Here is a 15562-nt window from a genome sequence, read left to right as displayed (position 1 = left end):
ATGATGTGGTTTTTCTTTTTCAGTTTGTTTATATGGTGGATTACATTGATGGATTTTCATTCCTGGAAGGAAGCCAACATGATCATGGTTGATGAGTTCTCTGATGTCTTCTTGGATTCGATTTGCCAGTATTTTGGTGAATATTTTTGCATCCATGTTCATGAGGGCTATTGGTCTGTAATTCTCTTTTTTAGTTGTTCTTTGTGTGGCTTAGGTACCAAGGTAATTATAGCCTCATAAAGGGCTTGGCAATGTCCCTTCTGCTGCTATAGTGTAGAAAAATTTGAGGAGTACTGGTATTAGCACATCTTTGAATTTCTCATAGAATTCTGCACTGAAACCATCTGTCCCTGGGCTTTTTTTAGTTGGTAGACTAACTGCTTCTATTTCATTAGGGGTTATAGGACTGTTTAAATTGATTATCTGTTCTTGATTTAATTTTGGTAAGTGATATTTATCCAGAAATTTGTGCATTTCCTTTAGATTTTTGAATTTTGTGTAGTACAGGTTTTCAAAGTATGACCTGATGATTCTCTGGATTTCCTCAGTGTCCATTGTTATGTCCTTCATTTAATTTCTGATTTTGGTAACTAGCATGCTCTCTCTCTCTGTGTGTCTGCCTTTTGGTTAGTTTGGATAAAGGTCTGTCTATCTTGTTGACTTCCTTGAAGAACCAACTCTTTGTTTCATTGAGGCTTTTTAATGTTTTCCTAGTTTTTACTTTATTGATTTCAGTTTGATTATTTCCTGGTGTCAACTCCTCTGGGGCAAGTTTGCTTCCTTTTGTTCTAGAACTTTCAGTTGTGCTGTTAGTTCTCCAGTGTGACTCTTCTCTAGTTTCTTCATGCGGGCACTTAGTGCTATGAACTTTCCTCTTAGCACTGCTTTCAAAGTGTCCCATAGGTTTGAGTACGTTGTGTCTTCATTCTCATTAAATTCTAGGAAGTCTTTAATTTCATTTTTATTTCTTCCATGACCCAGGAATGGGGCAATTGTGCATTATTCAATTTCCACGAGTTTATAGAGTTTCTGCAATTTGTGTTGTTGTTGAATTCTAACTTTAAAGCATGGTGGTCTGATAAGATACAGGAGGTTATTCCAATTTTTTTGTATCTGTGTAGGTTTGCTACATTGTCCAGTATGTGGACCTAAGAAACAAGCTGGTGTAGCAATCCTAATATCCAATAAATTAGACTTCAAACTAAAATCAATCAAAGGAGATAAAGAAGGGCATTTCATACTCATCACAGGAAAAGTCCATCAAGATGAAGTCTCAATCCTGAACATCTAAGCCTGAAATACAAAGGCACCCACATTCATAAAACAAACATTACTAAAGCTCAAATCACACATAAAACCTCATATACTTATAGTAGGAGACTTCAACACCAGGCTCTCACCACGAGACAGGACCACCAGACAGAAACTTAACAAAGAAACGAAAGAACTAACAGAAGTTATGACCCAATTGGGATTAAGAGACATCTATAGAACATTCCATCCAAACATAAACGAATATACCTTCTCAGTGCCACATGGAACCTTCTCTAAAATAAAAACAAATCTTAAAGAAAAAAATCTTTTGCATATATGTGTATGCACTCACCTACCACAAAAAACATTTAAAAAATCAAAATAGAATAACTCATTTTAGTCATTTTGGGTGGTGCATAAAATATTTAAAATACTATATAAATTTGTGTGATCCTATGGTATACGGAATATAAAATCCAATACCATAGTGTTAATTTTAATATAAATTTTATAATAATACTTTTGCTAATGTCAAGCATTTTCTATTGCCTAGGAAATAAAATTGATTATGTGTATGTTGTATGTGTATATGGTGGTAGTTTGAATAAAAAAATAACCCCTATAACCTCCGGTATTTGTAAACTTGATCCTCATTTGGCAGTGTTGTTTTGGGAGGTGGTACAGCTTTGCTGGCACAAGTGTGATACTGGGGATGGCCTTCGAGGGATTATAACCTCACTCCAGTGACAGTTCCATCTTTGGCTTTATGCTTGCTGTTGAAGAGGTGATCTCTCAGCTTCCTGTTGGTGTTGCTATGTCAGCTGCCTGTTGCCATGCTTTCCTGACATGATTGACTTTTATCCCTCTGGAACCATAAGGCAAAATAAACTCAAACTCTTTCTTCTACTTCTAGTGTGTGTGTGTGTGTGTGTGTGTGAGAGAGAGAGAGAGAGAGAGAGAGAGAGAGAGAGAGAGAGCATGAGTGTGTATGCGTGTGTGCATATGTGAGTGTGTGTGTGTGTGTTTATTCAGTACCAAAAGTGCAAAATCCAATTTGAAGCTCCAGAGCTTCTGTTTCCTATGACTGCTCTCACAATGTGAGTTCTTTGAGAGTTGTACAATCTTTGTTGGGTCAGTCAGCTTTAGAGCATGATGCTCTTCATTCGCACTTCTACTTTTCTAATAAAGTTTAAGAATAAATAAATACCAGTGCCTGGGGCTTTCAGGTGTACTAAGTGTAAGAAGTGCAAAAACTACCACAGGTTGCTGAGAGCGGAATGCAGTCCTTTCCAAGAGGGATTCTAACGGAAGCATAGTGAACTCTGTGCCGTGTTAACAGCGAAACAGATCTTCAGGCTGGATTCAGCTCATGGACTATAAAATAGAATCCAAGTTATAGTTGATAAAGGCACTGAATCAGATGGGCCATACTGTCCATTTAGACTAAGGTGATATTTTATAGCAGTGGCCACGCAATCATCTGAAATACTGGGAACCATCCCCAGGAGATCTGACATAATCACCCATGCAATGAGCATCACTTTGAGAGTTTCCTCGGTGATCCCAATGTATAACTAAGAGGGCATCCACTCCTTCTGGAAGTTCATTTTAGCATATCTATATATAGTATACCTATATAGCATATCTAAGAAATAGTCACTCATATAAGTCTTACTTTAAAAGCCAACATCTTTAATTAAATAATTCAACAAACTTGGAAAGGAAATGTCAGAGTGAGTAGTCAAAGGACTTGAGTTCATAGGAGTACAAGGCATTACTGAATGTTCTTAGGCAACTCCAAATGCAACTCTCCCCAACAGAATCTTAGTAGAAGGAAATCTTATAAGCACATGGAGTCCCTCACTGCACTGAATGTCTAAAAGAGCTTGTATTGTTTCAGGAAGAAAACTGATCTCTGAGGGACTGAGCAACATTTCTGGAATATCTTAAGTTTAAAAGAAGCCATGTTTTCTTTGGAAGGCATGTAAGCATACATGCCAATGGGCTTGTTACAGGCCAATTTCGTGGACTTACCCACTGCTGTTACAAGGCTCCAACCCCTTCTCACCTTGTGACAAACATGGGCAGCCAAAATTCTTTAGCAGAAAGGATAAGAAAACTGCCTTCTTCTCTAAAGGAATCATGGAATGCAGGACCAGATGAGATCAGTTTTTGGTGCCTTCACTTCTTCACTTCTTTTTCATTTACCTTATAGACCACACTACTTGCCAAAAGAAGGGCTTATCATGTGATGTCTTCCAGAAATAGACACAACTCTACATTCTTAAAAATGGTTCATTGAGATTCTTGGATGCCTTCATTGTGCTTTGTTTTGTTTTGTTTTTTGAGACCGGGTTTCTCTGTATTGCCATGGAGCCTTTCTTCGAACTCTGTAGACCGGGCTGCCCCCAAACTCACAGAGATCTGCCTGCTTCTGCCTCCTGAGTGCTGGGATTAAAGTCATACACCACCACCACCAGGCTCATTGTGCTTTTTATAGTGTGTTTTTAATCAGGTTACTCTTTGTTAAGAAATACATAAGTTAACACGAAGCTGTCCTGGCATGATACTCCCAGATAGACATGGTAATGAGAGAGATAACCACTTCTTGAGTCAAGTGGAATAATGGAAACTACTATGCTCCCTTTAGCCATCCAATGAGATTATCGTTGTTGATGGCGGATGTCCTTCTATGCTGTGAATATACGTTTCTCTTATTGGTTGAATAAAGTTGCTTTGGGCAGTGGACAGACAGGATGTAACCAGGCAGGAGGTACAGGCAGGGCTAACAAACTAGGAGAATTCTGGGAAGAGGAACTCAGAGAATGAGTTGAGAGGGACACTCCATATAGCTGCTGAGGAATCAAGAGACTGGGACATCACCAGTAAGCCAAGACCATGTGGAGATACACAGAATAATAAAAATTGGTTAGTAATTAAGAAAGAGCTAGTCAGTAAGAAGCCTGAGCCATCAGCCAAACAGTTTGTAATTAATATAGCATCTCTGTGTGTTTATTTGAAATGGAAGGGTGGCAGGCCCCGGCTGGACAGAAACTTTTGTCTACACGTTCCGGTGTTCCTCATGGTATAATGTGGAAGAGAACAGCCCAGCATCCTGTAAAATGTTTCCAAAATGAAGTCAAAATATGTTCAAGAAAAGCATGTAGCTTCTTTGTCTTTTGTGGGTTGATTTTAATTTTTACGTATTAATAGTGTTGTACATGTAAGCACATGGTCTGTAGGGGCAAAAGTGTCACAGTATGTATGTGCAAGTCCCAGCACAACTTTGTGGAGTGAATTCCTTCCTTCCTTCCACCTTTATATGTGTTCCTAGACTGAACTCAGGTCATCAGAATGTGCAGTACGTCCCTTACCCACTGAGGCATCTCACTGACCCTTGTCTGTCTTTTCCATAACAGATTAATAATGCTTGTTTCAAAGTAAAATTCAGAAAGACATTTAACAACAGGTCATTTGTGACAACGTGGATGATAAAAGAAACACTCAGTAGTGTGAAATAAGCCAAGCACAGAAAGATAGATACCACATGATCCCACGAATTTGTGGGATCTTGAACTCGTGGAAATGGTTCTTACAGAGCTGGGGAAAATAGGTTGGACCAGAAGAGGTTGATCAAAAGGTTTTAATCAGGCAGGCACTGGTGACACACACCTTTAATCCCAGCTCTCGGGAGGCAGGGGCAGACAAATATCTGAGTTGAAGGCCAACCCGGTCTACAGTGAGAGTTTCAGAATGGCCAGGGCTACGCAGAGAAATCCAGTCTCAAAAATGCAAGCGGGCCGGGGGTGGGGGGCGGTTAATTAGAGTTAGATAAGAGCAAGATATTGTGGTCAGCCAATAGGATGTCCACAGATGACAATAATGAGCTGTATATTTCACAAAGCTGGAAGAAAAGATTTTGAAGATTTTTTTTTTTTTTACCACAAAGAAATATGTTTTAGGGATGGATTGTGGATGAATTTGGAGATCCGTGCAGATTCTCATGGTGGAAGAACCAGAGTCCGACTTGGCAGAGCCTCCTAGCTCTCCCAGATGCCTTGTTGAGGCCCCTCTAAGACCTGGGAGAGACAGAAGGTGAAACAGAGCCTAAAAGGATCAGAAAGAAGAGAGAAAAAAAGAGAGGCGTGGAGACAACAACACACGAGATGGCAGAGCCACGTCCCCTGCCTGGATCTCTGTAAGAAGCTAGAAGAAGAATGCTTCCAGCTTTTTTCAAGGACTCAAAGAGCTGCACTCTGCTCCTGCTGTCCCCAGCTCCCCCTTCAGGACCAGAAGTCCCAGCTACTACTGCAGTACAGCTCTCTCCACTAAAGAACAGCAGCAAGGAAGTGAAGATGGTTCAGTTTCAAAGCAAAAGTGAAAAAAGAAAACCAAAGTCAGATCGAGATGAGCACACAAAGAATAAAACAAAGGCCCTTGATAAAGATGAGGGTATTCAAGAATTTAACCTAGAAAACGCTCGTCTGGAAGAACCCGGCTTTGGGATCACAGGCTACCACAAAGGAAATGACAGAGTCCTGGAACCGGAGCCGGCTACCACTCTGGGGGCTCAGCTTCCCAAAATAGGTGAATTATAAGGTTTTACAGGAACAAAGCAAAGAGAAAAGGGCAGCTCTGGAAGAAGGAAAAAGAGTGGCTCGGGACGCAGACATTTTCAAGAAACAGAAGAGGAAAGAACAGGAGGACAGGAGATCCAAGAAGTCGGCTCCCAGCTTTTTGTCAAATAGAGGAGTTGGACAAGTTGGAAAATTCAGAAATGGGACATTGATTCTAAGCACCACGGATGTCAAGAAAATAAATCCTTCCAGGGTAACTAAATGATGTACTTTGTCAGCACCAGAGAGGAGTGGTGACAAGAGACAATGCTGACACAGGACCCCACCAAACCCATAGACTGCTCTTTCAGGTTCCATAGGGTCTTCTTTTCATTTGGGGAGCAAGACTGATAAACAGAGTGCTGACCATGCTGGACGCCTCCCAGAGCCCAGGCTCCACTCCTGTTTCTGGTTGCTGGTATTAGCAAGTTGGTTGCAGTCCACTTTTTCACAATTTTACTGTCTCATGAGTGTTTGTGACTAAGATTAAAGTGCCATTGGGGCTTTAAAAAACAAAGAAATATGTTTTAGAAGTTAAATATGTTTAGCTTAGTTCAAACATTGTTTAATGTACACATTCATTAAATGATAGCCCATTGGTGTGTACACAATAAAGCACTGTTTTAAAATAAATTGAAACAAAAAAGGTTTTTTTTTTAAGACACTTTGTTTTGCTTGCTGTTTATCGAGCACTATACTCCATGAAAACACTGTGTGAGGAAAGTGTTTAAAAACATCTGTGCTAGCCAACATTGGTGGAGCACAAGTCTAATCCCAGCACTCTGGAGGCAGAGGCAGGCGGATCTCTGTGAGTTCCAGGCCAGCCTGGTCTCCAGAGCGAGTGCCAGGATAAGCTCGAAAGCTACACAGAGAAACCCTGTCTCAAAAAACCAAAGAAAACTATCTGTACTCAGTGTAGATGGTTTGTGTTCAGCTGAACTAAGGCAAGAAGCTTATGGAGCAACTGTGTGAAGTCAATATCACTGCATACTTTTCCTGTAAAACTACAAAAGGAAGAATTCTTGATGAAAAATCCATCCTGGATCTTGGATATTTCTGGGTTCCAATTGCCTACCTCCATTCGGTAATATTTCAGAACTAAAAATCCCCTACCAATAATTTTAAAACCCAAAGCACCAAAACTGAGAAGGTTTTGTAATGATTTGGGGCCTTAATCTATCTTGAACTGGTACAAGCCTATTCATGTTGCTGGGATTTCCATTTGTCTTTGGGGAATGGTGAACTGAGCTACGAAATTGTCTAATTTCAAGTCACCCCAAACCCTACTGTAGCTGCTATATAAAATAAATGCTTGACTCATGCTAGGCTCATGAAATGTGGGAAAAAGTGTGAATTCACAAACACAATTACACTCAAGAGTGTAAAGCAGGAGACAGGTGTAGACAGGATCACCTCAACCCTGCCTACACCAGCACTGGTATGTACACTCCAAATGTATTAACTTGTCCCTTATCACTGTACATTTTCAGATGTGACAGCTGATTCATAAAAAGGGCAAATACCTTGCTCAGAGCAACAGTCATCAATGAATCCCATTTTCCTAACAGAGTCAAGCCTGCCCTGCACACAGTATGACTTTCCAAACACTGTTAGTTCATATGTGTTCATGCATCGCATTTAAACACTCTATGACTCTTTTACCCATAAAAAAGGTATTAATAACAACCACCTTTCAGGGAAACCTTAATAGCAACATTCAATGACTGTTGCAGAGGGGATTCCTCTTTGAATATTCTTTGGCTTTGATATATTTTATTAGCCATGTCTGGGACTGCAGGAGGGAAGGCAGCTAGCTGAAAGAGGATCCTGCATGGGCCAGTTATTCCTTTTAATCTGGGGCATTCCCACTCTTCTGTGTAATTTAGAAAGCAATATAAAAATGGTGCTATGCCCAGAGGCGTGTTACAAATTACCAAAAAGCACATTACAGTGATCCATTTAAAATTTAAATGAAACAACATATAATCTCCAATCAAAGCCGTTTAATATCAGGAGCTGTGAGGCTTGGAGGTCGTGTATAATGAAGGCATTGAAGGTCCTATTTTACCAGCAGCTGCTCTCCCAGGGACCCCATGATAAACTCCTCAAAATCAGGTATACAAACCAGCCTGCCCAAACTGGGTAACAGCTGGACAAGCCACCCGAAGAGTAGAAAGGCTGTAAACTAAATAAGCTTGGTTTATTTTTACACCTCCCTGGGGCTCTGTATCGTTTAGGGTTTAAATATACTTTGCCACGCAGGTGCATTCGGTTTCCATCTTTGAGCCTGCTCTTTGAATCCGCTGTGGTCCTTCCCTTCCCTCACTTCCATGCTGCCTCTACCTTCAGTCAGTTCCGCTTTACCCTCCTGACCTTGGGCTGATTGTCCTCAATGAAGCCTAAGGATTTCCTCTCCCTGGACCACAGTCAGGCTACTGCACAAGGATAATAAAAGACTGAGTGGTCTGTGCTGTCATAGCTAGAGCCCCCAACCCATGCCAACCATTGGAAAAAGCCCTCACTTTGCATAGTTCATCCCAATGGACTAGTCAACTGTAGCCCTTTTGCAGTCTGTCAGCTGCAGAGACGGGCCGGCTCCATCACGGAGTGTTTACTCTGGGATTCTAGTTTCTCATTACAGGAACTGGGCACAAGGAACCAAGAGGGAGAAATAACAGCAAATTAAATGAAAATATGATATGAGTTGGTTTAAAATATATAAATCTACTGTGATTAACAGCATTGGATGTGTTTGGAAGAAATCCAGAACAAGTGAATTCAACAGATTTCAACAAATAATTATCCTTACAAGTAATTATCCTTACAAGTAATAGCACATAAGTTAGGAATGGTCTTCAAGGTCCAATGATGCTCACCTTAGAATCTATGAGTGCAAATAAATATAGCATGGGGAGATAATTGTAATCCTAGTTACTTCTTATCATTAAAAGTTGGCTCTTATCTATATCTTACATATAAAAAATCACAATTACACTTCTGTGCTTACCCAAGTCAATGAAAAGCTAAACAGGCAGTATTTTTAAATGATGCACATTTGCATTCTGTGTATAATGCTCTTAACTATCTGCACAGTTTTATGTTTAAAAAAAAAAGTCCTCAGATCACGCTTGGGGATAGTTTCTACTCCAAAATTAAATCATATCTCTGTAGGATTTCCTGTAATTACAACTCTTGTCTTCTTGCCCAATCCATAACCAAACCTTCCTCAGAAGCATGAAGATGGAGAAAGATGCTCAGGGGTGACTGGAGACAGCCTTGATCATAGACTATGAGATCAATACAGTCACCATGCTCTAGAGCATCTTAAAACACACCTTTTCTAGCTTCATTCATTCATTCTAACAAATGAGGTTGTCCAACAAACCCACCATCTTTATTCTCTGACCTTACGGCCCATCACACTATCCTAACATCACACAAATTTAAAATAGAGCAAAGGTTTTATATATCAAAGTATGTGTGTGCCCTTTGCTATATGTCTGATTCCACCCATATATGTCTATACCTCAATTTACACTGATAATAAATCACGTACTGTCCAAAAGCAGGCTGTCACAGCCAATAGTTCTCCAAATAGTGAGAGGTGGGGCAGACACTCTTGCCTGTGACATTGCTGCACAGTGAAACGTTCGGCTGCTTTGTCTCTACTCTCCTGCCATATCAGCCTCTTCCGGGTAGTAGTTCATCAACACTCAACCGTCAGGCAGCATGATTTTGAACTTATATTGATGTTGTCCTTGACAGTCCTAATAGAACCAACTATTAGTCTCTACTTTCACAGGTGAAGAGGCCTTCCATTCTCCCACCAACTCCATCCTCAGCCCTAATATTAACAAGGCATAGGTTGCCTCACCAGGGAACTTCCCAGGCAAAGAGAAAAGCAGGACATGACTACTGAGAGTTAGTTCCATTTTGTTTAAAAAGTGTACTTGACAATGAACCAAACCTTTCAGTTCCCTGTGAAGATAGATGCTCAGGGTCATAGAGTTCAATGCCACTTGGCTACTAGTTAGGAAAACATTTTCAACAATTTATTCACTCTGCTTTCCTGATAGGAATCCATCTTGGCATTTGTCTTCTCCACTTTATCTTGATTCTAGTCTGTATGTTTTTTAATAGATTTTTATTTAAATTAAAAACAATCTTATTTTACATACCCATCCAGTTCCCTCTCCATTCTGCCCTCCCATACCCCCCACCAACCACCCACCCCACCTCCCGTCTACTCCCCAAGGAGGGTGAGGCCTCCCATGGGGAATCATCAAAGTCTGTCACATCATTTGGGGCAGGACCTAGGCCCTCCCCCATGTATCTAGTCTGAGAGAGTATCCCTCCACAGGAAATGGGTGCCCAAAGCCCATTTGTGCCTAGCGATAAATACTGGTTTCACTGATAGAGGCCCCGGATGGTCTGTACATTTAGATGGTGTAATTACAACATTGACAATGAGTTAGTTTCGTTTTTACTCAACAGCTGAGAGTTGTGCAGTTGCTAAACTCCATGAGAATACAAAAATGCAAAGGAGCTCTGAAGATCAAATTGACTAACAGTCTAACATAGTCCATCATCTCAATAAGTGGAATATTTCAGATCTTTTCAAGGTTTATCTTAAAATACATGTGTTCCTTAAAACTTTTGTCTTTCATCATTAGTCATTTAATTTGTTCCTCCTCTCTTTGATTTTGTCAAGGGGCACAAACATTTAGTTTATTAGAAAGGAAAGAAGGCGGAGAGAGAGGGAAACAGGGAATACCAGGTGATCAGCCCTAAAACCAGATACATATGAACAACACTAAATGAACTTGATGGATTGCACTTATATATTTATCCATATGTATGTAGCAACAATGATTAAAGAAAAAACAAAGGGACTTGGTCCATAGATTTGGGCATACACAGTGTATGTGAAGAAGCCACCTTGAAATGCTGAGATCCTTCTGTACAAGCTGGATGCAGAGGACAGATGAGATTTATGAGTTGGTTCCTTTGGTGAGTCAGTAAGAGTATTTGTCACATACAGTATCACCTACTCATAATTGCTGCTATCAGTCACTCCTATCTCCTCCCCAAGGCATTTGGTATAATTACACTTCCCAAGATTACCAAAACTAAGTGGATATAGCCAAAAAAAACATGAGCAGCAATGGTATGGTAACTCTAAGAGGAATAAGAAATTCTTTCCTTGTTTCCCTCCTCCACAGTGATCAGTAATATCCCAAGCAGCCTCTACTCTCCCATAAGCTTGGGTTTTACAATAACAAGGAGAATAATATGAAGAAAATAACCCAAAAAGTGTGAATGGAAAGGAAGAAAACACTGTGATCCTAAGCCACGGAGTTGCTAAAACAACCCAGTCCACCTACATTTCTATTTTCTAGGAAATCATCACTGCAAATAAAGACAAAAGCAATGTGCACTGCTGGTGCTAAAAGACAAATTGATGGAGCCACCATGAGAATCAGTGGGGAATGTGCCTCAAAACCTAAGACTAGAACTACCATGTGCTGCATCTGCACCACTCCCAGGTATACTCATAAAGGAGTCTAAGTCAGCATAACCCCAAAATAGCTCCCATCAATGTTTACTGAATACTATTCATACCAGCAAAGGTTTGTAACCTGTCCTGATATCTATCAATAGATGAATGCTTAAAGAAAATGTAGTGTAACTATGCATAGTAAAGATGAATGAAATTGTGTTGTTGACAAAAATGGATGGAGTTGGAGGTCATTGTGTGAAGTGAAATGAGCTAGATTCTAAATTACAGTTATCACTTTGTCATATGTAGAATGTATATCTTAAAACATGTGTGTACATGCACAAATACAAATACATAAATACTCTATATATTAAAAGGAGACTATTTTGTGGAAGTGGAGAACTAATGGTAGGAAGAGGTGGCAAGGAGAAGGTAATTATTTACAGAGGGAAAAACAAATATCACCTTTTCTCTCATAGGCAGGATCCATATTACAATCGCATAAACATATATGTGAAATCAGAAGCGTGACCATTTGAAAAAAGAAAGGGGACCATCTGGAGGAGGCAAGGGGACAAAAGACCACATATGGACAAAGGGCAAAGATATATATGTACGACGATATCAAAATGAAAGTCATTATTTTATGTGCTAATTTTTAAAAGAATAGCTTCTCAGAATCGCCCAGCACATAGATGAGGCAGCATCGGTTTACTGCAGTTGATTGCAGTGAAATGCATTCCAAAAGAATTCCTATCATATACCAAACAATACAACAGAACACAGGGAACATTGCCAAAGACTACAAATTAGCCTATGAAATATCAAAGCAATGAAATACTGATTAGACTTCCATTATCTTTCTCAAATATCAATTTGCTGACATTTCACTGTGACTTTGAACAGAACCTCCTTAATCCCTGGCAAGGAATGAAAAAATTTTTTTAAAAAAGAAGAAAGAAATCAAAGAGTACTTTACACAGCTCAAATTAAGGAAGACATGTCAGTAACTTGAAGGGTATAGAAGATACTAGGAGCCAAACAAAAAGTGTTCCAAATTGAAATGATGAAAAGAGTTTTGGTAGGTATAAAATACAAGGAAATTTTGGAGCAACATAATGGTATTTCTATTGCTTCCTTCCTATATGTTGCAACAGATGACATGTTATATAAGTTTCTATAACTTAATAAATCTAGAATACATCTTAAAATATGAATTAAAATGCAGAATGCCAGGAATGTGTCATAGTTTAATAACTACCACATTTCTCTTCCCTTGTGGCAATATATAAAATCACCATAAGTCTGGAAATCAACAAAATAACAGAATCAACAAGAAAAGTAGTCAAGAGCAACAATGACCAACCCATTAAGTCAATATTGAAGTAACCACATGTTCCAAGAAGATTTTGCAGAAAAGTGACAAGATGTTTTGAAAGTAAAAAATTTCAGGTAGGCCTTTTCCTGTGTCAATGAGTTCAAAAATACTGAATATCATCTCTTTTATCAATTCAGGGTACCAGTTCTTATGTTGAAGTCCTTGATCTATTTTGGAGTTTAGTTTTGTTCATGGATCTAGTTTCATTCATTGACATGCAACTATCAAGTTTGACCAGCACCATTCATTGAAGAGGCTCTCTGCTCTACAGTGTGCATTTCTGGCTTTTTTTTTAAAATCAGGTGTCTATGAGTACATGAACTTAAGTCTGAGTCTTCAGTTCCTGTCCATTGATCAGCATGTCTGTTTGAATCCATATAGCATGCTATTTTTATTACTACAGCTCAGTAGTACAGCTTCAAAACAGCCATTCATCATTGTTCAGGATTGTCCTAGCTATTGCAGGTTTTCTGTGTTTCCATATAAATTTTAAGATTATATTTTTGCAATTTCTGTAATTTTTGTCTCTGTCATTTCTGAAATCTCTGTAATTTCAATTTTGATTTCTGTTTGGAATTTTGATTTAGATTGTGTTGAATCTGTAGACTGCTTTAATATGGTAGCCATTTTCACAATATTAATCTTATTAATCAAGGCATATGAGAGGTCTTTCCCTCCTTTAATATCTTCTATTTATTTCTCTATTGTCTTAAAGTTCTTATTTTACAAGTCTTTTACTTCCTTAGTTAGATTCTAAAGTATTGTTGAGGTTGTTGTGAATCATTTGTTTCCCTGATTTCTTCTTCAATATGTTTGCCATTTGTATATAATATCGGAAGGCTATTGACTTTTATGTTAATTTCATGTTCTTCCATAGACCCCCTCAAATATTAGTCTATTGCTAGTCATACTGGTTGTCCTCCAGAAATGGACAATAAGACTCTATTGCTGAAGAGACAGCATGATCATAGCATACAACATGGAGAAATCTAGTCAGTATTCAACTGCAAGTTTTATCCATGCTGGCTAGCATTTGTAGTTCTAGAAGGAACTATACACACTACACGAGGTGAAAAGCAATCACCAGTGTCACCCAGCTATGAACTCTGTGAGCTCTAATATTGACCTGCCTGGCAAGATACTCCTTTCAATAGAAACACAAATGTGATGAGGCTATTCAACCATCTTTCTCTTACATCCATGGCCCACTCTATGAGATCAAATCCACACCCCATACTACCAGTGAGGACAAAAACCTAAAGGCTAGATAAGGCATGGGCCCTAAGAGAAAGCCTACTATTATTATGATGTTAGATGAATACAACAATAAGACAACTCCTAATGTCATATTGCTATATGTATAGATGACTCAAACTTCACCAGAGAGCTGCTTCTTGCAGGAGACAGCAGTTAACAGAGACCCACTACTGGGCAACATGCAGGGGATAAAAGATGTTGGAACTTTCAGACCCAAATGGAATTTCTCTATCATCCCCCACCACCCCTCAAGGCTTGTGGAACTATGCTGAAAGGGGGACAGAAAGGTTGTGAGTGCTAGATGTGGGGTTCTCGAGACACAACAGGGCAGGGGCAGATATGAACTCACAGAGACTGTTACAGCATGCACAAGACCTACAAAGCTCAAACCAGACAAAAGTTCATCATGGAGGAAGGGAGGCAGGCAGGAATTGCCACCCTTAGCCAAGGAGCTTTGATATTTGATTGCTGCTGAGACAACCCGGTTTTGCCAATAGAGTAATACTTGATATATCAACCACACTCCAGGGCAGGACCCATACCTAGGAACATTGGGCAAACACAAATGTGACTCCAAGGTTTAGGAGATTTTTAAGAGTGAAAAAGAAAGATAACATGAAGTTGGGTGGGTAGGTTCATCTAGGAAGAGTTGAAGGAAATGAATATGATCAGAACATATTTATGTGATGTTCAAAAGAATAAGTACAAACATTGTGCATGGCTGCTGGTAGTGATGATGGTGGTAGGGTGGTGGTGGTGTGTGTGTGTGTCTGTGTGTGTGTGTGTGTGTGTGTGTGTGTGTAAAACAAAAGTCAAAATGTTCTTCAAGACAAATGTTCTTCATCATTTATCATGGAAATAAAAGGTTCATAGAGATTGCCTAGTGCTATAGTTAAGGTCTGGACTGCCCTTCATAGAGCCATGTGTTAAAGTCTGGGTCTTCAGACTGTGAAGATACTGGGAAGTGATAAAACATTTAAGAAATGGGGCCTAGTTAGATGGTCTTGTAAAAGTTTCTCTCTCCCCCTCTCTGTCTGTGTCTGTGTCTCTCTCTGTCTGTCTCTCTCTCTCTCTCTCTCTCTCTCTCTCTCTCTCTCTCTCTCTCTCTCTCTCTCTCTCTCCCAAGATCCTACGCCCCAGTGATGTGGATTTGTGGATTTCCCCTTTTCCTCTGTCATGAGCTCTTACCATCAAGTGGTCCCTCGACATTGGCACAAAATCAATGATAATCAGACATGAACTGAAACTTTGAAACAGTGAGTCAAATAAACATTTTTTCTCTTTGATTTTCTCTATCTCAAATAGTTGTTACATCAATAGAAAGTTAATTGACATATCCAGAGTAGCCTGTCATCTCACATTTATTGTCTCTATTTTGACGTGTCATTTGGCTTGTGAAGTTGTCCAAGTCCTGGCAGTCTTGAAAGTGCACACTTAATCTGAGATGTAATATATGAGCCGATGTAGTACTGATCAGAGAGAGGGCATTTAGATGGGTTTCAATAGCAGATACATCAAAGTCAAACAGCAGGAATGCTGTCTTCACTATTTCCATGA

The 15562-nt window shown here is 39.5% G+C and overlaps 1 pseudogene; it reads left to right on the top strand.

Annotated features, from left to right (window-relative positions):
- Positions 1-5257: 5257 nt before the first annotated feature.
- LOC100770990 lies at positions 5258-6096 on the top strand (annotated as a pseudogene).
- The last annotated feature ends 9466 nt before the right edge of the window (positions 6097-15562 follow it).

This window comes from Cricetulus griseus, chromosome 10 (assembly GCF_003668045.3).
Source record: "Cricetulus griseus strain 17A/GY chromosome 10, alternate assembly CriGri-PICRH-1.0, whole genome shotgun sequence".
In the NCBI taxonomy this organism is placed as follows: Eukaryota; Metazoa; Chordata; class Mammalia; order Rodentia; family Cricetidae; genus Cricetulus; species Cricetulus griseus.
This window is presented reverse-complemented; position numbering and strand designations above follow the sequence as displayed.